This window comes from Rhinoraja longicauda, chromosome 28 (genome assembly GCF_053455715.1).
Source record: "Rhinoraja longicauda isolate Sanriku21f chromosome 28, sRhiLon1.1, whole genome shotgun sequence".
Classification (NCBI taxonomy): domain Eukaryota; kingdom Metazoa; phylum Chordata; class Chondrichthyes; order Rajiformes; family Arhynchobatidae; genus Rhinoraja; species Rhinoraja longicauda.
The window spans coordinates 27554915-27577326 of record NC_135980.1 but is presented as its reverse complement, the minus strand read 5'-3'; the positions used below and the strand labels follow the sequence as shown (position 1 = coordinate 27577326).

The window sequence follows — 22412 nt, the reverse complement described above, 5'->3', positions numbered from 1 at the left end:
GAAATGTTTAGCTTAACAGGTTAAGGCAACGGTTATGAACTATCCTCTGAGTGTTTGAAACACAGATTATTGAACCAAAAATGGTTGCAGGCATGATTTTTTTCTATATTCAAATGCAGGGAAATATACCGACTACTCTGTGCATGGCAGGATGTTCTTTCATTTTGAGAGAAAAATCTTGATCAACACTGGTTGTATCCTGTTTTATACTTAAAATTTGGAATTTGGGAATTGTTAAACATGGCAGACCTTGAATATTTCATCCAAAACGGAACAGTTTTTTTAGACATTTACATAACATTAAAGATACCTATAATTGGACCCTTAGTTTGTGCCTTAATCTATAGGGTGTATGGTAAAATGAAGCTTGGGACTGAATAGTAAGTATTATAAGAAAATAACTGCAGATGCTGGTACAAATCGAAGGTATTTATTCACAAAATGCTGGAGTAACTCAGCAGGTCAGTCTGAAGAAAGGTCTCGACCCGAAACGTCACCCATTCCTTCTCTCCCGAGATGCTGCCTGACCTGCTGAGTTACTCCAGCATTTTGTGAATAAATACCCTCGAATAGTAAGTATTAAATGACAAGATATATTATTAGTTCTACGATCTTTTAAAGTAAGTACAATAAATATGCTCATCAGGCAACAGCTTGGGCTTTAAAGAACATTGGAGATTTATTAATAACAGCTCTGTGTAAATGGCAATAAAATGTGTTGATAAAAATACAAAGCATTTGTTTTTCCTGAGTATAAAAGAGTCATAGCGCTGCACAGCACAAACAGGCTCTTTAGCCCACCTTGTCCCAGTGACCAAGTTGGCATGTCAGGCTAGTCTAATTTTCGTTCATTTGGCCCATATCCATATATCCATCCATATCCATATCTGTGCATTTCCCTATATCTGTCCAAATGTCATATAAAAGTCATAATTGTATGTGCTTCTATAGCTTCCTCTGGCAGCTCATTCCAGATATGAACTACCCTATAAGTGAAAAAGATGCTCCTGGTTCTTCTTGAATCTCTCCCATCTCACCTTCAGCCTGTGCCCTCTCGTTTTAGAATCCTCTAACCTGGGGAAAAAGACTGAGCGTTCTCATGATCCATGCTCTACAATATCCTGTACATCTCAATAAGGTCGTTCTTCAGCCTCTTCCGCTCCAAAGAAAAAAAGTCCCGGCTGATCCAATCTCTCCCTATAACTCATGCCTACAAGCCCATAAAACGTCCTGGTGAATCACTTTTACATCCTTTCCAGCTAATGACATCCTTGTACAAACCACAAATAAAATGAGTATTCAGCATGGGTTTCAAAATGAAATGTCTTGCTTGGCCAGTTTGTTATATTCTGGAGGAAAGAATGAGGTATACAAAGATAAAGTATGCAGTAGTTGTAATATAGTAGATTTATAAAAGTCTTGTGATAAGGTGCCATATAATAGACGAGTGAATAAGGTTGGAACTTGCAGTCATGTGGTGTTGCAAAATAAATAACTAGCTGTTTAAAAGTTAAAGCAGCAACGCAAAGTTTAAAAAGTAGCTATTTGGAATATGTTTTCTCCCCACGGAATATTGTTGGACTATATTAAGTCATAATTTGTATTAAAATTTTATGTTCTGATGTCAAAATGGCAATTTGTATACAATACTAAATTGCAAAGAATAGTCGACACTTCAGGTAATAGTGCAAAAATGCTGCAAGACTTTGACCCAGAAGTTAGTCAATTATTAAATATTAAAACTGAAATAAATTATTAATTTTAAACATTATAAAGCACTTGAAAATATCCCACATTTGAACAATTTAAAAAGGTAGTCTTTAAATTCTAATACTTAGCCCTTTACAAAAATGAACCATTCTGGCAATTTCTCCCTCTTTGCCAGACTTTGAAAAATCCCTGACTGAATTAATTCTTTATACCAAGCTTTTACCCTGAAATTGCATTAATGAAAAGATGCCTTCAAAATATTTCATGCATTGTGTTTTATATATAATTTATTTTTAGTTTTAGGACTGAAATATGAATCTCTACATTATGTACTCATTTTGGAATTGAGTTTGAAATTACTTCAATTCTTCTCACTTTTATTTTTCTCATTCTCCTCACTTTCCAGCGATAGATTTAACTAACAGGGCACTTGTTAAATATATGGCTTTAAATCATGGTTCATGGTTTATACTTGAAGTGTCAGTAGAAAAATAATGATTATGTCTATCTTTCTATTGTGTAATCTACTTGTCTGATAGTCCTTATTCATCATCTCAGAAGCTCCCATCACTTCCACCATCTCTGATGGATCTGCATCTACCAGTGCTTTACTCAATGTTAATTTTCTAAACATTTGGAAGAGCAAGTGCATCATTTGTCTTTGTTATATACTATAAATGTTAATGGAATGAATATTTGAGACGTTAAATTACCATTTATTAATTCCAACTTCTACCCAGCGGATAGACCTATGCATCAAACAAAAACATTTATATCCTAAACCACACTGGCTTATTAAGTTCTTATGAAATGTAGTCGCTTTCATAATTTATAAATGTGGCCTGTATTGTTTAATGCTTTTTTGTACCAAAAATGTTTGGTTAAGAAATGTGTAAAATAACACCATTTCATGGTATCTTTCATCAAATTCTTAATATAATTTTTTATATGGTATGAGGTAAGATTTAGTACATCAGGTTGTGACTAACCTTAAAGACTGGTGCAGTACATTTAAATTTGATATTTAAGATACAATAATCATTAAAACAAGAAAGAGTTAATGTTTTGGGTCTGAGATCCTTTGTCAGAACACAGGAAGATGGAAAACTAGATTGCTTGCACAAACAGATGGTGGGAGAGGGGGTAGATAGAATAAAGAAATATCTTAAATAGGGTGAGAACAAATGGATTGTTATAGCAGTTAGAAGTATATTATGTGTAGGAAGGAACTGCAGATGCTGGTTTACACCGAAGATAGAAACAAAATGGTGGAGAAACTCGGCGGGACAAGCAGCATCTCTGGATGGAAGGAATGGGGACATGTTGGGTCGAGACCCTTCTTCAGACAGTCAGGGGGAGAGGGAAACGAGAGATTATGGAAGGGTAAGATGTGAAAAATGAGAGATCAATGGGGACGAAGATCAAGGAAAATGTGGAATAGATCATTGTTAGCTAAGAGAAGGTGACAACGAGGCATACAATGTAAAATTTAATTAGGCGAACAGTCAGATTGGTCGGAGAACTAGGATGGAGAGAGAGGGAAAGCAAGGGTTACTTGAAGTTAGAGAAGTCAATATTCGTACCGCTGGGTTGTAAACTGCCCAAGTGAAATATGAGGCGCTGTTCCTCCAATTTGCATTGGGCTTCACTCTGACAGTGGAGGAGGCCCAGGACAGAAAGGTCAGTATGGGAGGGGGAGGTGATGTGTTTAGCAACCAGGAGATCATGTAGGTCTAAGTGGACTGATCTCTGCTCAATGTGAGAATTTGTGACTGTATTTATAAAGTTGATCTATGGTAATTTCTAAAAATGATTTGAATTCATGCAGAAATTCTTGCAACCTCAGGATTTCCTAATGTATGTTATAGCAAATTAAGTATATTTACAAAGAATATAAATATAGCACAAAAAGTAAGGAAATTTGTGTTTGGTAGATTATTTCTTTGTTGTAACAATGCTTCTTGGCAATAAATCTTATACCGTTGGAAAGCCTGTTTATTTCCCTTTTAAATGGTGCCTCATTTGTAAGGAACATGCATTTGTGGGATGAGCAGCAGAGCTGAGTATGTGGGTTGCGCTCATGAAAAATCTGCCAAATCTCTGCCAATGCCAAACAGCTTATTCTGCCATTGACTTGTTCGGTGTTGTTTGGTGGATTTGATGATTGAAGTCTGAAGAAACAAGACATATTGGCAATTTAACAATTTATTCATTTAATAAACAGGAGCCTCAGTAGCGTGTGGAAGAACCATACACAGCCACAACAGCCTGGCACCTCCTCCTCATGCTGGTCACCAGCCTGGTCACACACTGTTGTGGGATGGCATCCCATTCTTCAACCAGCATTTGTCGCAAGTCAGCCAACGTGGTTGTGTTGGTCACTCTGGCACGAACAGCACGCCCAAGCTGATCCCACAAGTGTTCAATGGGGTTGAGGTCAGGACTGCTGGCAGACCATTCCATCCTCTCCACTCCCAAATTCTGGAGGTAGTCTCTGAGAAACCCTGCTCTGTGGGGGCGAGCATTGTCATCTTGGAGGATAGAGTTCGGTCCCAGACTGTGGAGATATGGGATTGCCACTGGTTGCAGAATCTCATCTCGATATCTCTCTGCATTGAGATTGCCTCCAATGATGACAAGCCTCATTTTTCCAGTGAGGGAGATGCCGCCCCACACCATCACACTGCCTCCACCAAAAGATGTTACTCTATCGGTGCAGCAATCAGCATAGCGTTCTCCGCGTCTTCTCCACACTTTGACCCTATGATCCAACTGCCGTAGGCAGAATCTGGACTCATCGCTGAACATAACGTTCCTCCACATGTTCAGGTTCCAGTGCACGTGTTGCCGACACCAGCGCAAACGGGCCTGATGGTGAAGGGCAGTCATGGCAGGCCTCCTGGCAGCCCTATGAGACCGGAGATCGGCTGCGTGCAGTCTGTTCCGAATTGTCTGGGCAGAGAGCCGTCGGCCATATCGTCCTGCAAGTGCTGACAGGGTGAGGAAACGGTCTTCTTCGGGTGTCGTCTTCTTGGGACGCCCACTTCGCGGCCTGTCTCTGACATCCCCCGTAATATGGAACTTGGCCTTCACTTTGGAGATGGTACTAGGGCTCACTCCAAATAATGCCGCAACTTGGTTTTGTGGAACACCAGCTTGAAATTACCCTATTGCACGGGCCCTATCCAGATCAGTCAAACGTGGCATGTCGATTCTTGGAGCAGACACCTACTGACCACTGTAGCAGGGCCCATGCTCATAGATGCTGCCAATCAGGTGCCAATCAGGCACCTGATTGTCAGCACCTGGGTGTACCAGAAGCTCAAAACAAGAGTCAATAGCAAATGCAGAATAAGCTGTTTGGCATTGGCAGAGAAGATTTGGCAAATTTTTCATGGGCGCAACCCATATACTCAGCTCTGCTGCTCATCCCACAAATGCATGTTCCTTACAAATGTGGCACCATTTAAAAGGGAAATAAACAGGCTTTCCAACGGTATAAGATTTATTGCCAAGAAGCATTGTTACAACAAAGAAATAATCTACCAAACACAAATTTCCTTACTTTTTGTGCTATGTTTAGTTGTCAATAGACACAAAGGGCTGGAGTAACTCAGCGGGACAGGCAGCATCTCTGGAGAGAAGGATGGGTGACATTTCGGGACGAGAGTCTGAAGATGGGTCTCGACCCAAAACGTCACCCATTCCTTCTCTCCAGAGATGCTGCCTGTCCCGCTGAGTTACTCCAGCTTTTTGTTTCTATCTTCAGTTTAAACCAGCATCTGCAGTTCCTTCTTACACAGAATATAGTTGTCAATTTGTGCGCCGTATAGCAAACAGCAATGTGTTTGTTTTTCATGTTGTGTTGTCTGGGGGAGAACTACCGACCAGGACAGATTTACTAAGAAAGATTAGAAATTTGTTCATATGGTCTTTTCTTCATTCTTGAAAAATATTATAGAATTTCATATTCAAATGATTACTTTTGAACTGTGGAAATTACTATGTGTAGAAAATCATATGGCTACTGAAGTAAAGTCAGTTAATTATTTTTCTATCATTCAAGGAAGGGAAGTGGACCAGAACATGTACCTTTCAGATTTTCCTTCATCTGTTAATGTCACCCTCAAATCCTGTTATGAAAGCTTGTTCCTTTGACTCCTTGCGCTGTTTCTAAGACTTAAACTGGGTTATATGATGGGTTCTATGATAGATTAGGGTTTCTTGTATTTTCAAACCTCGGCAGGCTTTGCTGTCGTTCAGTTAACTATCGCTGCCATCTACTGGTCTCTTTCCTACCCATCCAGACGTAGGCAGAGTATTTCCTGCAAATGATTCTCTCCCCACTGTGACTCCTAAAGAATACTGCTAAGATCTCTCCTGTGTCTCATTGAAGTGCTAGCAATTCATGAAGGAATGATTGAGATGTCATTTATATGCTGGTGATACCTCACATCACCTGTGAAATGCTATAACGCCGTGCTCGCAATGTACTTAAAATCCAGATGTGCATGAATTTTCCCTAGTTGAACATAAGAAAAATAAATAAAGTTCCTTTATTCCATATGCCAAACTCCTTTTCCTCACCGTCACAGTACTTGCCCATTTTAACCTCTGCCTCAACCAGACACTTCACAGTATAGGAGAAACAAGAACTGGTAGATGCTGTTTTACAAAAAAGGCACCGTGCTGAGGTAACTCAACAGGTTCGGCAGCATCTCTTGTGAACATAGGTGACATTTCAGGTTGGGATCCTTCTTCAGACTAGAGTCCGAAGAAGGCCTGACCCGAAAAACTCATCTATCCATGTTCTCCAGAGATGCTATAAGGCCCGCTGAGTTATTTGGACTCTATGTTCTTTTCTTCGCAATATTGCTGGTCTCCCTGATCGTGAGTTACATTTTTCTCTGCATACTGCCTTCCAGTGGAAAAGTTGGGTATATTCTTTGAGAAAAGGAGGTAGAGAGGAGATTATGTAGAAATAAAGAACTGCTAATGCTGAAGAAGCCTCTCGGCTGTCACGTCACCTATCCATGTTCTCCTGCAATCCTGCCTGTCCTGCTGAGTTATTGCAGCACTGTGTTCTTTTATGTATAGTTCATATCAGGTAAGTAGAAAGAAGCTGTTCTCGTTACCAGGTATTGGAGAATTCGGGCACAGCTGTTGCATTTTGGGCAATGGATGCAGTAAGAGTTTGAGGAAAAAAAAGCTTTTTTATGCAAAATGATCTTCTCGGACTTGCTGCCTGTTAAGGTAGCAGAAACAGAATCAATTACACTGTCAAGGAGTAATTGGTAGAAAATAATTTTCAAGGACATGGGATCAGAGCAGGGAATCTTGTTGCTTGATTGCTTTGGTAGTGGGCAGCATCGATTCAATGGGCTGAAAGGCATCCAACTTCATAAATATAATTATTTATTTTTGATGTTGCCTTTGCTGGGAAGGCTGCTGTTTATTGCCATTACTTGAGAAGGGAGTGAGCCACTGCAGTCAAACATATGAAATAGAAAAGAGAGCAAGTCCCTTGTGGTTGCTTTGACATAAAATTACACCATGACTGACCAAATTGTAATTGTTGTACAAGAAGATGGAAAACATGTAGGTGAGGGGCGATGTAGATCATGTTGTTAAGGAGGAAGGGTGAACTATTCCAATACGAAAGCAGAGAGAATACCGAGTGATTTAGCATTCTAAAAATATAATAACTAACAAGGCTCAGGTAAAGTGTATCCCAGTCTGTTCTGAGAACCAAGGCAGGAATTAACACCAGCTGCTATATTGTTATTTACAAAGGATGAAAGCACTGGACTGAATAATTATGGGCCAGACAACCTAATGTAGGTAATGTACAAATTGAGCAGTTTAAATCATCAGTTGGAAAGGCATGGGTTATTCAAACGCAGTCACCCTACGTTTGTTGTGGGATGGACATGTCCAGCTAATTTCATGGAATCTTTTGAGTGGTGAATAGGAAATCTGGGGGGGAATGGTGCAATCTGCATGATTTTAACAATTGAGTTCTGCATGAAAGATTGGTTAGGAAGGTAAAAGCCCACAAGATGCATGAGGGAAAGAGGCAGGTTGGACACACAATTGGTGTAATAGCAGAAAGCAGCTGTATACAGTGCTCGGCTGCTTCTCTTTTTGTGGTACATAACAGAAATTTACAATGAATGTCAGAGGCCTGACTTGGATGTTGGAAGATTCAGAAGGTTGGTATTGAAGAAGAAATCTACATGCTGATGAATGATATCACTTGATAGGTGAGGTTGGCAAATAAATAACAAATGAAATTCACTGTGTAGAAAAGTGAAGAATGCATTTGAGATCAGCAAATAAGACTGGTAATATGGAATGACTGGTAGGCTACTGAGAAGCATAGAGCAATAAAAGGGCTTCGGTATGCATATACATTCCTATAGTCTGGTTCTGGAACACTCTACTTAAAAGCATAGTACATAAGTTCTAGGAGCAAAATTAGGCCACTCGGCCCATCAAGTCTACTCCGCCATTCAATCATGGCTGATCTATCTTTTCCTCTTAACCCCTTTCTCCTGCCTTCTCCCCATGACCCCTGATACCCTTATTAATCAAGAATTTGTCAAATCTCTGTCTTACAAAATTCCATTGACTTGGCCTCCACAGCCATCTGTGGCAATGAATTCCACAGATTCACCACCCTCTGGTTAAAGAAATTCCTCCTCATCTTTCTAAAGATATGTGCTTTCATTCTGAGGCTATGCTCTCGGGTCCTAGACACACACTAGTTCAAACATCCTCTCCACCTCCACTCTATCTAGGCCTATGGGCATTGTGGGAATGTCAGACTGAAGAAGGGTCTTGACCTTAAATGTCACGTATTTCTTTTTATTAAAAAAAGAAATACGTGACATTTAAGGTCGAGACCCTTCTTCAGTCTGACATTCCCACAATGCCCATCCATTGGATGCTGCCTGACCCGCTGAGTGACTCCAGCATTTTGTGCCTATCTTAATAGATGCTGGCCTTGCCATCAATGTTCATGTTAACCAACCACATCAAAGTGTAGAATTGAATTCTGCCTTTTCAATAACTACTTGCATTTAAAACTTTTGTGTCCCAATATGTCCCAATGAATGCCTGATGGTAATGGTAAAAAATATTGCTTTATCTCTGAGAAAAAGCCAGAGTTGGTCAGACGAAAACCTAGAGTAATATTCAGTAAATTAAATTAAAGCTCTTTTTCTGTAGGTCCCATAACATAATGGAGATTGCAATTTGGGTACTTGAAGCTTATAGGATAATTGAATAAATGCTATCATTAAGATTAGTGTAATCCTCATATTTACTGTTATCCACAGTGCCGTTCAACTGATCCAGTCAGTTCTGAGAAGCAGGGAAATAATAGCCTGAAATAATAGACTGGGCCACTCGGTCTACTGGAAGAATTAAATTTTTCTTTCAGTAATGTAGAATTATAATGTAAGATATGTTGTAGTCTAAATTATTTACCATCTATCATGTGTATAAAATAAATCCAGTGGAAGCTTCTGCCAGATAAAGCATTCATAAATTCCAGTGTGATGTTGAGATGTGGACAGTGAGGTATCAAGATTGCTGGTTAATATTTTCAAAAGAGGTAAATTTATTTCTGTCTTCAAAGCAATGGCCCTTGATTAGATTAGATAGGGGAGGTAAAGTTGTTGCAATGGGATTGGTAGTATTATGCTGAAAGAAAATTTAAGATTTAAAGACACAGGAGAAGTCGATAAACAGGATAGCAAAATGGAAAACTTAACCAGAGTATGTAAACATGAGTACATTTCCTGTTGGAGTCAGAGCTAGATCGAATGGGAAAAGGACAAAATTGAGGGCATTTTGTTTGAATGTATGTAGTGTCCTTTGTAAAATGATGGCACAAATAGAAATAGATGGGTACAATCTACTAATGAGTGCAGAGAAGTGACAGGATTGAAAATTAAATATTCTAGAATTTCATATAAAAATTGAGAATGGTTATAATTCAGAAAAAAAAGTCAAATATCTAATGAAATTACAAAAGGTTAAGCCATGAGCTGTCAGTAGGTTGGGAAAATACAACGAAAAGTAAAACGATAAACAGGCCATAGTTAAGGGTCTCGACCTAAAACGCCACCTATTCCTGTAATCTAGATATGCTGCCTGACCCGCTGAGTTAATGCAGCATTTTGTATCTATCTTCAGTGTAAACCAGCATTTGTAGTTCTTTCCTGCACAAAACACTTCTTACACAAGCTATAGTTAACATTTAAAGTCAAGTCAAGTCAAGTTTATTTGTCACATACACATATACGATGTGCAGTGAAATGAAAGTGACAATGCCTGCGGATTGTGCAAAAAAAGAATTACAGTTACAGCATATAAATTAAAGTTGATACAGAAAAGACAAAATTTAGTCCCTGGAGTTATAATAGTTAACAGTCCTGATGGCCTGTGGGAAGAAACTCCGTCTCATCCTCTCCGTTTTCACAGCGTGACAGCGGAGGCGTTTGCCTGACCATAGCAGCTGGAACAGTCCGTTGCTGGGTGGCAGGGGTCCCTCATAATCTTGCCTGCTCTCGATCTACACCTCCTGATGTATAGGTCCTGCAGGGGGGCGAGTTTAGTTCCCATGGTGCGTTCTGCCGAACGCACTACTCTCTGCAGGGCCTTCCTGTCCTGGGCAGAGCTGTTCCCAAACCAGACTGTGATGTTGCCGGACAGGATGCTCCCTACAGCCCCAGAGTAGAAGCATTGAAGGATCCTCAGAGACACTCTGAATTTCCTCAGCTGTCTAAGGTGGTAAAGGCGCTACTTTGCCTTACCCACCAGTACGGCAATGTGTGTTGTCCATGTCAAATCCTCTTTGATGTGGACTCCCAGGTATTTAAAACTGCTCACCCTATCCACAGTAGACCCATTTATTTCCAGTGGCGTGTACGTCCTTGGATGTTGAGCCCTTCTAAAGTCCACAATCAGCTCCTTAGTTTTTTTGACATTCAAGAGGAGGCTATTGTCCTGACACCAGAGTGCCAGATCAGCCACCTCCTCCCGGTAGGCCTTCTCATTGTTGTCGGAGATCCGGCCCACCACCACAGTGTCATCAGCAAACTTTAGCAAAGGATTAGTAAAGGATTACTATGTAGATTGCAACAAATATAGACTCCAAAAGATACAGCAGTCTTGCAGTTAAATGGAGCAACTATGGTTAACAAGAGAAGTGAAAGATGCTGTTGGATCAAAGGATTTTATAGCCTTCCCAAAATAAGCAATGAGTCTAAGATTCTGGGGCATTTTGGAATGCAGTAACAATGGACCAATTGATAAGAAAGCAAAATATAAGAGTAAACTAGCAAGATATGTTCAAACAGGCTGTAAAAGCTTTGTCGACATGTACAAATGAGAAACTAAAGTGGATCCCTTCAAGTCGAGACAGACAAAATTATGTTGGTTGTAACATGTCAAGAGAACTCATTCATTTTAGACTCGTTCACCACTATTTACAGGAGGCTTTCTATTGCAGTTTTGCTGGTTTCTTTCTAATTAAAGTCTTTCATTTTTGCAAACTTCCTGTCCAACTTTTACACTTAAGGCTCTCGCACTTCCTGAGTATTAGTTTGGCTTCGACTTAATAAAGACGTGTGATGTCAAAGGTTTTTGGGTTAAAAACTCCAAAGACGTGTGGATAAACTCAGCTGATACTTGCACTGTGCTGAAGGAAAGCAGTGCTATTGGAGATGGGCTGTCAAACTGTAAGGTCGCTTCTGTTTCAGATAGAAATAGAGGTGTCATGGAACTATTCAACGTCAATGAAAGAATTGTGTAGTTTGTCAGTTGTTTCCTCCCAGTTACAATTTTGCTTGCTTTAAACTGGGGGTGGGGAGTAATCATCTCATTGCATTTCAACCATGACCTAAAATGTAAGTCAATTATTTAAAAGATTGAAAAAAAGACTGCCAATGCTGGAAATGTAACGTTTTGGGCAACTGTGGAGGAAGAAACAGTAACATTTCAGGTTGAAGACCTTTCATCATGCTGTCCAGGTCTGATGCAAGCTGAAATAGCATCTCCATCCCGTGCCAGCACTGATCTCTTTATCATTAGCATCTTACACTTTTGAATGAGCTCCAATATAAGTGTCACGAAGTGCATTCCACCTTCCAACCTGACACATTAGAGCTCTTGGAACTTAACATTGAATTCAATAACTTCAGGTAATCAGCCTTTCCTGAAATGTTAACTTTTGTTTTTCCTCATTCTACAGGTGCTCCCTGACATACTAAATCTACATTCTCTGTCTTTATTTTAGATTTCCAGTATCTGCAATATTTAGCTTCAATAGTGACGTACATGTATCTCACCGTTCAATTTTTCTTTTATCATTTTTTTCTTTTTTGATTGGTCTTCTATTTACATTTCCTTCTGCCAAAGCATCTACATTTAACAAGCCTTTACTACCCGTCCCTTGCCACACACGGTCAGCACTATATTATTAAATTTGTGTTATTTTGGCCACTCGCAGATGCTTCCTTTATTCTCTCCACCTCCTCTCCCTTCCCTCCAACTTAAAAGTCATAAATCTGAATTATCAACCCTATTTCACTACACGATTATTGCCTGACGATGAGTATTTCCTACATTTTCTAGTGTCATTAAAGTTAAAGCTGCTAATTTATCTGTTCAAAAAGAACATGAAAACAAGTGGTTTAAATGTACAATGACATTATTCAGGCATGTGAATTTTCCGCGGATCTCCGCGTTTTTAAAATCCATTTTCCGTGCTTTTTGCATGATTTCCGCGTTTTTCACTTTGCCAAAATAGCGTTTACCAATGGAGAAATCGGATTGGAAATAAAAAGAAAATAAATGATGTATAGACTTGTAATGAGCAGTAGGGTTCCGCTAGAGGTCGCTAGGGGTTCCGCGAGAAATCCCCCGCACCCTGGAAGTCTCCCCGAAAATTTGGCACCTTGGCTGGGCAAGGCAGCCAATCTCGACCTCATCGGGACTTCCACGGCCGATCGGTGGGTTGAATTTGCAACCTGTGGCCGGGGCTCTGGAACTCCAGCCCAGCTGGAGCCAGCAAATCTATCCCCATAGCCGACTTCCTTGGCCGGCTGGATAAACCAGCAAAGCTCTGGAACCAAGAGTGGCAGAAAATCAGTGGTGGAACTGTAATGAGTAAATATTAACTTTAAGTGCAAGATTATATAACTAAATTAATTAAGATGGGGTTAAAATATAAAACGCAGCAGAAAAGCCAATGAACACTTTTTTGGGCTGATTATCAATTAATGTGCGAATTTACTTCAAAATGTTATCAGTATACAGTGACATATTCACATTATTTTGTAATGTCTGTTTTTACTTTGAAATGCTCTAAAAGAGGCTTGAAACTGGTGATTTTGTGTGTGATTTTTTTAAAAAAAAAACAACAATTTTTTGACCCCCGTAAGCACTTGATTCTTTTCCTCTTTTTTTTACCTCACTCGTATGTCTGTTATTGTTGTTTCCAAAATATAAAAATAAACATTTGTTGATGGTCAATGATTTCAGCCCTGGGAGTTCCTCAAGGGTGTTTGCTCGGCTATCATGCCCTTTATTGCTTTCCAATGACCTTGAAGAGTCGGTCTACCAGCATGGAAGATACCCAGCCGATGCTTGGAGCATTCAGTTCTACTTAAAACTTCTCAGATAATTAAGCAATCTGTTTAATTCACATCGAGACCTTGACAACGTTCCGACTTGGACTGACAAGTGGCAAATAATATTTACAATACTCACATGCAAAGCAATTAACATTTTTCATCCATCACCCCATGAATATCACAGAGAGGTGTTCAGCTGCAGCAAAGTCATCAATTTCCCCATTTCATTGTCCTGGCAATAGTGTCACGAGTTAGTGTCAGGCGAGGATGGATGGTGTTGGGTGGACCTACTATTAATATTGTTTAGTTTATTATTGTCATGTGTACCGAGGTACAGTGAATAGCTTTTCTTGCATGCCATCCAGTCAAAGAAAAGACTATACATGATTAGAATTGAGCCATCCACAGTGTGCAGACAAAGCATAAAGTGTACTCCATCTTGTCATTATTTGATATCTGGCCCACCATGGTGGTGTCGTTTGCGAACTTGTAATTTGAGTTGGATTGGTATTTGGCTGCACGATCATGAGTGTATGAGGAGCATAACAGGGGCTGAGAAAGCCTTGCGGAGCATCAGTGTTGAGGATTATTGTAAAGAATGGTTTGTTCCCTATACTCGCTGATTGTAGTCTGTTGGTCAAGAAGTCAAGGGTCCAGTTGCAGAGGAGAGTGCTGATTCTAAGTTCCACAGTTTTGGAGCTGAACTTGGTTGGGGTAATGGTGTTGAAAGCAGAGCTGTAGTCTATGAATTAGGAGTCTGACATAGGTGCCTCTCTTATCCAGGTGTTCCAGGGATGAGAGTGAGGCCAGGGCGATGGCATCAGCTGTGGACCTGTTGTGGTATTAGGTGAACTGCAGTGGATCAAGGATGAGTTGGCTGGATTTAATGTGTGGCATAACCAGCTTTTCTAAGCACTTTGTGATGGTGGATGTCAAGGCCACTGGACGGCAGTCATTAAGGCATGACATCTTATTTTTCTTTGGCACCGGGGTGACAGTGGCCTTGAAGCAGGTGGGTACCCCAGAAAGGAGTAGGGAGCGATCAAAGATGTCCGTGATCACTCCTGCTAGTTGGTCTGTGCAATTCCTAAGGACATGGCCATGGATTCCATCTGGGTCAGCTCCTTTCTGTGGGTTCATCCTCAGGAAGGTGGATCTAACTTCTGTAACCAGTGATCTAGGGAAAAAGCGCACTGAAGTCTGATGGGACAGATGTTGTCGTCTTATTGGCCTTCTGCTCAAAGCGAGCGTAGAATGTATGAAGTTTATCAGGGAAGGCCGCGATGCTGGCTACCGCTTTGCAGCCAGCTATAGTATTCAGGCCTTACCATAGTTAATGGGTGTCCAAGAGTTTATACTGGGAATCAAATTTGTCCCAATATTGTCTCTTGGCATTCCTAAATGAATCTAAAATTTAACTGACCTAGCCTATAATTATAGGGCAGAAGGTATGTACTTTGTGGCAAACCACTCACTTTCTGTCTCTTCCAATGCTTTTCCAGCCTATCTGTGGCACAAAGGTCAGGAAGATGTTGAAATAATTTCCACTTGCTTGGATACTAACAGCTCCAACTACACTGGAGCAGCTTAAAACCAAGGAGAAAAAGATTGGCATCCCATCTACCGCCTTAAAATATTTCCCTCTCCCTCTACTGTTCCGTAGTGATAATAAGATGCGTTGCAGCAACTTGTCAAAGTTTGTTCAGCGACTTCCAAAACTGGTGACCTCCACTGTCTGGAAGGACAAGGAAGGCAGGCAAATGGGAACAATATTTTAAGCAACTAAATGACCAAGCCACAAACCGTATGGACTTGAACATATGGCAGCAGTATTTAATTGCTGGACCAAAAATGTACCTCTGCCATAAGAGGACCATAACAATAAAGACGATAGTGAATCAAAATGACACCTATCACCTGCTTTTCAAGGGACATTGGGGATGAGGATTAAACACTGATCCTCCCAGTGACATCCAGATTGCATGACTAAGATTAAGCATTGAACGGAAATGATATGCTAATTTTCTTTTGTTATAGGTAACAAAGAACTACATATGCTGGTTTATTCTGAAGATAAACACAAAGTGCTGGAGTAACTCAGCAGATCAGGTAGCATCTTCAGAATGGGGAAGGGTCCCGCCTTGAAACGTCACCCACCCTTTTTCCCCCAAGATGCTGCCTGAGTTAATCCAGCACTTTGCGTCTCCTTTTGTTCTCGGTTTATGTTAAGTAACGTGATTATTTAGAGCCTGAGGATATTCACTCAAATATTTGACACAAATGAGACCATTAAATGTGATTTCCCTCTCGATCCAAGATGATTGTCTTGCTAAATGCTTAATTGGTTGAAATATGGAGTCTAATTGAGCAAAACATTCCCTTTTCAAATCTTCCTGATTAGGTGAATAAACAATCTCTGAATTTAGCAAGAAGTGCTCATTGTTAAGTTCACAATTTGGTTAGCTAAACATGTCAGTCATTCACAGAATAACAAATTATTGTGAGGGATTGCAGTTCATTTCAATGAAAAGTTGGATTTAGTTCAGAAAATGAGTGATTCTAGAAATAGTCCAAGTTACAAATATTACAAATTGGCTTCTTTATCATAAGCAATTTAGAAAAATGCTGATCCAAGAACAACATTACTTGCCAAGTCTGTTTTACATTTACTAATGCTTCCAGTGTTCTGAATGACCTTATCTAGTTAAAAATAGGTTCATATTTTCCCCTTTGCCTCCATTAGCATTGTTTAATAACAGAGATATACAGTAGCAATCAACGGTTGAAACATTTAGTGAATAAAATGTATTGATATTTTGTAAAAATCTTGTATAATTCTATTTCCATGGATGGTTCTCGGATGACTAGTGGATTTGGTGTTCATTGAGGTCAGGGTCTTGCAAAGGTAACAAAATCCCTTTCTGGGCATTAGCATGAAGCTCTCCCATATCAGATGTAGAATCGAAGGTATCACAAAATGCTGGAGTAACTCAGCAGGTCAGGCAGCATCTAGGAGAGAGGGAATGGGTGACGTTTCGGGTTGAGACTCTTCTTCAGACCTTCTTCAGATGTAGAATGGTTAGATGCAGAGTATGGACCCACTATTTTGTTACAACTAAGTGATTTAGCCATATTCATTCTGCTGTAGAAATATGACAATTTTCCATTTCCCATGCCAAATGTTGCTCCATATTTTTCTGTAGGAATGAATCTAATGCCGTCTCCTATTATCTGCAATACATAGCTTTATTTTATTTGGATTGATGATCTGGAGCATTTATGAGGGTCATTCATGTGAAAGTGGAAGCCTGATAGCTCCATGTTGCTTTTATTTCAACGAAACTCTGACATCCAGTCCTCCAGAAGTCAAGCAACAGAGCACTGACATGCTGTGGTTTCCCAATAATTATGTTGAGAAATCTGGCTACTGAACCTATGTTTATAGTATTTTAATTTATAACTTTAAATAGTTTGGGAATGCCAGAGAGATTCATGGACATTCAAAGAACTGTGACAATAGTCCTGTGGGCGTGACCATCAAAGCACCTCGGTGGGCCAATGCTTGAAATAAACCAAGTTGCTCTAGCAGATGAATGTAAGTAGGGAAGCTTTGGGCTCAGACTGCTTGTGGGATTTATCGGAGTCGCTGTCTCAAAAATGCAGCCAGCATCGTCAGAGACACACCTTCCTGGCCACACGCTCATTTCACCACTGCCATTGAGAAGAAGGTACAGAAGCCTGAAAACTGTAACGTCCAGGTTCAGGAACAACTTCTTCCCTACAGCCATCAGGCTATTAAACACTACAACCTCAAATAAGCTCTGAACTACACTATATTATTATTATTTACAGTATACGATGTTTACATATTCTGTTGTGCTGCAGCAGGTAAGAATTTCATTGTTCTATCTGGGACATATGACAATAAAACACTCTTGAATCTTGAATCATCAAAATAGGCCATATTGCATGTGCCACCAGGTGAGTTGCACTTGGTTTGTAAATTCAGACTGTTTGGTATGTTACTGTGAGCGTGAGGACCAGGGAGTGGCCCGAAGGTGCCTTCTACCTGATTGGAGACCCTCGGACTATCTTTAATCGGACTTTGCTGAATCTTATCTTGTACTAAACGTTATTCCCTTTACCCTGCATCTGTGTGCTGCGGACAGCTTAATTGTAATCATGTATAGTCTTTCCGCTGACTGGATAACACGCAACAAAAAGGCTTTTTACTGTACCTCAGCACACGTGACAATAATAAACTAAAGATGAATCTGTGAAGCGAGGGAAACAATGTCCTAGAACGTGAGCAAACTCTGCAATGATTGTGTTTCTCCACCTATCCAATGAAACTGAAGGTTTGTGAAATTATTGAGTACATATTGAGAAGAAGCATGAATTAGTGTGGGTGCATTCTATATCAAACCAGAGCGAGAAATATTGTGAGAGAAAGAAGCTTGGGATGAGGTTAAACTAGAACTAGAAAACAATTTTTTAAAATTGTATTTAAAATTTTCAATAGCCATTTACACCTGAAGGAATGAGACTTCACACTGGTAATAGTTCAATTTTAGTTCCAGTTTGATTGGCAGTAATTAACACATGTTGTTAAGTGTACTTAAAATTCAGCTTTTGAAGTTAATAACTTTATGCCTGCTGTGTAAGTATAGCAGGCTCATGCAGCTCAGTGCATTTAATACATAAACCAGTATCATGGTAACACATCTTTAGATGCAAAAAAAAAAAATGATGGGACTTTTGACCTTGCCAGAAATTGCTGTAACATTTGAACCTAGTCACAATGAGACCATTGGCATGTTATTATAGTAAATAAATGTTAAATGCGTAAATGTACAGAACCTGCCTCAACTATCTCCTCTGGCAGCTTGTTCCATATACCCACCACCGTCTGTGTGAAAAAGTTGCCTATTAAATCATTCCCCTGTCATCTTAAGCCCATGTCCTCTGGTTCTTGATTCCTCTACTCTGGGTAAAAGGCTCTGTGCCTTTTTATTCCCCTCATGATTTTATACACCTCTAAGATCACCCCTCATCATCATGTTGTGTTGCTGCAAGTAAGAATTTCATTGTTCCATTTCAGGACATATGACAAAACGCTCTTGACTCTTGTTCTCCAAGAAATAAAGCCTGCCCAACCTCTTCCTATATCTCAGGCCCCCATGGCCTGGCAACATCCTCATCAATCTTCTCTGCACTCTTTCCAGTCCAGCAACATTTTTCCCATAGAGAGTGACCAAAACTGAACACAATACTCCAATTGTGGCCCCACCAACATCTTGTACAACTGTAACATGACATCCCAACTTCTATACTCGATACGTTGATTGATGAAGCCCAATGTGCTGATGGCCTTCTTGACCACCCTATCGACCTGTGATGCCACTCTCAAGGAATTATGTACTTGTATTCCTAGATTCCTGTGCTCTACAACACTCCCCAGAGCCCTGTCATTCACCGTGAATGTCCTACCCTGGTTTGACTTCCCAAAATGCAACACCTTGCACTATGCATTGAACTCCAATAACCATTCCTCAGCCCATTTGCCCAACAGATCAAGATCCTGCTGTAATTTGTGATAGTATTCTTTGCTATCTATAATACCGCCCATTTTAGTGTTATTTGCAAATTTACTAATCATGTCTTGCACATTCTCATCTTCATCGTTAACATTAACCACCAACAGCAATGAGCCCAATCCCTGAGGCACGCCATTAGTCACAGGTCTCCGTCTGAAGCACAACCTTCCACCATCACCTCTCCTTCCGTCTATGATGCCAATTCTCTATCCAGTCCACTAACACTCCCTGGATCCCATGCGAACTAACTCTTCCATAATAGCCTACCATGCCAAGCCTGATAAAATGCCTTGCTGAAACCCATATAGATAACGTCTACGGCTTTGCCCCGTCAACCTTTTTTGTTACATGTTCTAAAACTCTTATCAGATTCGTGAGGCACAATCTTCCACGTACAAAACCACTTTGAATATCCCTCAACATTCAGTAAATATAAATGCATTCATATCTCATCCCTCAGAATACTTTCACAATTCGTATCTCTTCTCTTCTTATCCCACACTTCTAACCCTACCCCCCCTCACCTGTATCCACCTATAACTCACCAGGTTTTGCCCAGCCTCTTCTCCTTTCCAACTTACTTCCCCCCTCCCTCCCCCCCCATTACAATCAGTCTGAAGAGGGGTCCTGACCCAAAACGTCATTTATCCATGTACTCTAGAGATGCTGCCTGACCCACTGAGTTACTCCAGCACTCTATTTTATTTTGTAAACCAGCATTATGTGCATAAAATCATGAGAGAAATAGATCGGGTAAATGCACAGAGTCTCTTGCCCAGAGTAGGTGAATCAAGGACCAGAGGACATGGGTTTAAGGTGAAGGGGAAAGATTTAATAGGAATCTGAGGAGTTACATTTTCACACAAAAGGTGGTGGGTGCATGGAACAAGCTGCCAGAGGAGGTCGTTGAGACAGGACGATCCCAACGTTTAAGAAACAGACAGGTACAATAGGACAGATTTGGAGGGATATGGATCAAACGTGGGCAGGTGGGACTATTGTAACTGGGACATATTGGCTGGTGTGGGCAAGTCAGGCTGAAGGGCCTGTTTTCATGCTGTATCACTCTGATTCTTATCTGCAGTTCCATGTACCTACAGCTTAATTGACACTTTACATGCTGAGAGTTATTGGAAATCTCAGAGTTTAATATCTTGGGAGTTGAAGTTATGAAGTCATTGGTGAAGCTAAGATGATGAGGAGTATGCAAGAAACCAGGATGCACAGGAACAGAAATTTCAGTGTGTTAAAGAGCAGGAGATTAGCCGCGTGTAAACCATGATGTGATGTGAAAACAAAAGAGCGAGTTTCATAATCAACTAGATGCCCATTCAGTCAGAGAGTTGTGAATCTGTGGAATTCTCTGCCTCAGAAGGCAGTGGAGGCAAATTCTCTGAATACAAGAGAGAGCTAGATAGAGCTCTTAAGGATAGCAGAGTCAGGGGGTATGGGGAGAAGGCAGGAACGGGGTACTGATTGAGAATGATCAGCCATGATCACATTGAATGGCGGTGCTGGCTCGAAGGGCTGAATGGCCTCCTCCTGCAAAAAAAAAAGTCGATATATGTCAAAAAGATGAGGAGAGTGCAAGCAATAATCCGCCTTGAGAGAATCGACCACGGGGTGGAAAAGAGGGACCATTACACCGAAAGCAAAGGCCAATGGGTGACTGGGAGAATACATCTGCATTTTCTATGTAAAGGAATGTGGCTGTATGATCGGAGTTTTGAGTCATCTTAAGATCCATCTGTGAACCATGATAGAGATCATGCTTGAATAGTGTGACTAGTGAAAATAATGATCAGACCAGAGCCACGGGAGGTGTAATTAATGCTACAATATATATCTAGATTTCAAAATATTTGCATATTCACAAAGACTATTATTCTATAACAAATTGAAGCTGAAAGCTTGAAAGCTTGCCACTATGCAGTAGACTAATTAATAAGCTTCCGTTGTCTTTGTTCCTCAATCCCCATAATTGCAATGCAACAATAAAATTTAGAAGAAGAAAATGAGTAGTCTGACACAGCATTAATCAGCAGTGCTATTGTCACACTTTCACCCTTTATATTGTGAATTCTTCATCCAATTAAGACAAATTTAAAGAATCAATTCCAACAATTTTTGCATGAAATTGCTGAGTGCCTAAAGAATTTACTAATTATTTTGCCAATTTGTAAATTGAATGAATCATAAAAGCAGTTGTAAATTAAGGAAATAATATAGAATTTACATCATGAAGTGTTAACTTTACAGCTCATCGGTTTTGCTCACAAAGTTGGTGAGTTGTTTAGCAGGGTCAAGGTTTAGTTGGCCAACTACTGCTTCTGAAAGCAGTAAATAACTCTAACTTCAAGTAACCCTTGCATCCCCTCCCTCTCTGTCCCTCCCACCCAATTTGTTGTATTAATTTCAAAGTCGTCTTGATGCGTCTCATTGTCTGTAACTCGTTTTCACCTAGTTCACAGCTAACATTCGCCTGTTTACTTTAAGGATAGCGGAGTCAGGGGGTATGGGGAGAAGGCAGGAACGGGGTACTGATTGAGAATGATCAGCCATGATCACATTGAATGGCGGTGCTGGCTCGAAGGGCCGAATGGCCTCCTCCTGCACCTATTGTCTATTGTCTTTTTTCCATATCTTTCATTTGTTCTATATATCTCTATATCACTGTCTATATGTCTCATTTCTCTTTCCCCTGACTCTCAGTCTAAAGAAGGGTCTTGACCCAAAATGTCACCTATTCCTATTCTCCAGGGATGCTGCCTGACCCACTGAGTTATTCCAGCTTTTTGTGTCTTTCTTCGGTTTAAACCAGCATCTGCCATTCCTTCCTACATATACAGTATGTTCTGGGTTTCTGTTTTGTCAGGGTGATGAGATGGTTGCTATTTTTGATATTGGTTTCCCAAGATTTGTGTTGAAATTTGCTGGGATTTTTATTCCTTTTCTAACTGATTCACCAAAGTTAGCATTTTATTAAGGTTGCCTTTGGTCCTCTCCCGTATGTCATTCCTGGTTAATAAATTAACTCACTTGATATGTTAAATATTTTAAAAACCAAGCATTTTTGGTAAAAATCCAATTTAAGCTGTATCTCAAATCTAAGATGAATTTTAGAATTTGGAGGGTCAGTAATGAGACATGGGTGATGATTCCTGGAATGTTTATAAAAAATTGCAATTTTAATAGTGAATTCAGATGTTTTTTAAAAACAGACCTTTGTATAAATATAGAAATCAATGCCATTTAAAGGGTATCTCTGGAGGCTGAGGGGGGATATTATAGAGGTGTCCAAAATCATGAGAGGAATAGATCAGTTTGACAGAGTCTCTTGCCCAGAGTTGGAGAATTGAGAACCACAAGACATACGTTTAAGGTGAAGGGGGGCGGGGGGGGGGGAGAGAAGATTTAATAGGAACATGAGTGGTAACCTTTTCACACAAAGGGTGGTCGG

At 40.2% G+C, this 22412-nt stretch overlaps 1 protein-coding gene across 1 annotated transcript in view; it reads left to right on the top strand.

Annotated features, from left to right (window-relative positions):
• The window catches only part of wdr18 (WD repeat domain 18), a 120026-nt gene that overhangs the window by 9819 nt on the left and 87795 nt on the right, over positions 1–22412 (top strand). The window lies entirely within an intron of this gene.